The following is a 1,902-nucleotide window of genomic DNA, read 5'->3' on the forward strand; positions in this document are numbered from 1 at the left end:
GAGAGAGGACAGAGGAGAAAGGGGAAAGAGACAAAAAGGACAGAGACAAAGAGGAGAGAGGAGACAGTACAAAAGAGAATGGTAAGATTGAGTGAAATTGACATTGAAAATGACATTGTTTTTAATAGAATCAAATGGCCTAAGTAAGTTTTCTTTTATGATTGCAATCTAATAATTTTTGCTGTCAAGCAGATGTAAGAAGAACCATTGTATTAAAAAGTAACTTTGCATTGTATGTTGGTTAGTTTTATTTACAAACATTAGGCAAGAAGAAAGAAGGAAGGCCCTTAGGTAATTAAATTAATAATAGTTGAATTACTTGTACTTTCATTTAACACTGATTATTAACTTTAAGACTTGGAACAGTTTCGGCCAGCTCTTAAAAGTAAACATAATTTAAGTGTAAATTAAAGGCTTTATGACATTGTAAATTAGGACAGCTGGAAGTAATAGAAGAAGGAAGGAGGGAGAGAGGAGAAATAAAGGACAGTGATGATAAGGAAGAAACAGGGGCAGGAAACGAAACAGAGGGGACAGAAGAGACGGAGACGGGAGAAGACACAGGCACGGGAGGGGAGACAGAGAGAGAGAAGGGAAAGAAATTCAAAGTAACAGTGGAGCATTAATGTAAACAATAATAACTTAATCTCTTTTTGTTAGAAGAAAAGGAGACAACATAGGGGTAAAGGGAAGCAGGGACGAGGTGGAGGGAGAGGAGCAGGAAGAGGAGGTGGCCAAAAAAGAGGGGGAGGTGGCCAAGGAAGAGGTGGAGGTGGCCAAGGAAGAGGGGAGGTGGCCAAGGAAGAGGGGGAGGTAGCCAAGGAAGAGGAGGAGGCCCTGCTACAACAGTAATTGAAAGAAACATCATTAAACATAACAATAACAACAAATCTTTCATAGGATTCATCCACAAGTGCAAAGACTATAAATTATTTTAACGTTACATGTAAACAACTTAATTATACTTCTAAATAAAAATAATATATATATTACCTGTAAACTCAAGGAAAAGTGATGGCTGGATTTGAATGAAGTATGTGGATGATATGTGTTCAAAACAGTCCATAAAAAGGACTTTTAGCACTAGAAGACGTAATAATAACTCTATAACTTGGTAATGAAAAAACTTACTAGTATTTGAAGTCACCATGAATGGCAGGGCTTTAGACAACTCTTAAGATGTCCATTATACAAGAAAAGATAGTTCAAATGCTGTCAAAAGCGAGTCAAAAGTGCTTCTTTCTTCATTCCCCGTTTATTAATTGATTTGGGTGTGGTTTTACGTGTGGGCGTGGTTTTATTTACTTCATGAACGGGCATGACACGGAAACATTGAAAATAACTGAAAATGGCTTTTTCTCTGAACTAGTATTCCAGAGCAATCGTCCAAACAGCGTCCCTAACTTCCAAATTTTATTGCGCATTGTCATAAACGGGAAATTGCTGGAAAGGAAATTTTTTTCTCTATCTGTGGGTACCAAAAACTGATTTTACCAAAATCCCGCAGATAGCCTGGTTTTCTTATATCGGGTCACATTTGTTAAAGATAACTGCTTTCCGTTAAAGCTGTGGCCTGGTTCATAATAACCAAGAGTAATATCTTCAGGACAGCAGGGAAGAGAGTCACACAGGTCGGCTTTAACAGCATCGTATAATGAGCTAACATTATCAACTTTCTGAGACTTCCAAGAAATTACAAAGTTTTCACCTTTGGCATCAATCATCTTTACACAGTACAACGTTTGTCTCATTGATACTGATACCTGAAGAAAGTTATAACTTTAAAGTAATGAACCATGAGTGTGGCCAAAAGTCAGCTCAACTCATTATCAAAGTAACTTACATTTTGCTGAGATTGTCTTGATTTATTATAACTATGATCAAAGTGAATGATTGTGGCAG

The 1,902-nt window shown here is 37.1% G+C and overlaps 1 long non-coding RNA gene across 2 annotated transcripts; it reads left to right on the plus strand.

Annotated features, from left to right (window-relative positions):
* The first annotated feature begins 244 nt into the window (after positions 1 to 244).
* On the plus strand, positions 245 to 789 carry LOC105313598 (uncharacterized). 2 transcript variants are annotated; one of them, XR_002185764.1, is made up of 4 exons: positions 245 to 291; positions 356 to 385; positions 436 to 608; positions 661 to 789. It is a non-coding gene; the product is annotated as an uncharacterized LOC105313598 (long non-coding RNA). The 2 variants fall into 2 exon arrangements; XR_002185763.1 differs by having other exon boundaries at positions 356 to 608.
* The last annotated feature ends 1,113 nt before the right edge of the window (positions 790 to 1,902 follow it).

This window comes from Amphimedon queenslandica, unplaced genomic scaffold, assembly GCF_000090795.2.
Source record: "Amphimedon queenslandica unplaced genomic scaffold, v1.1 AMPQUscaffold_13270, whole genome shotgun sequence".
In the NCBI taxonomy this organism is placed as follows: domain Eukaryota; kingdom Metazoa; phylum Porifera; class Demospongiae; order Haplosclerida; family Niphatidae; genus Amphimedon; species Amphimedon queenslandica.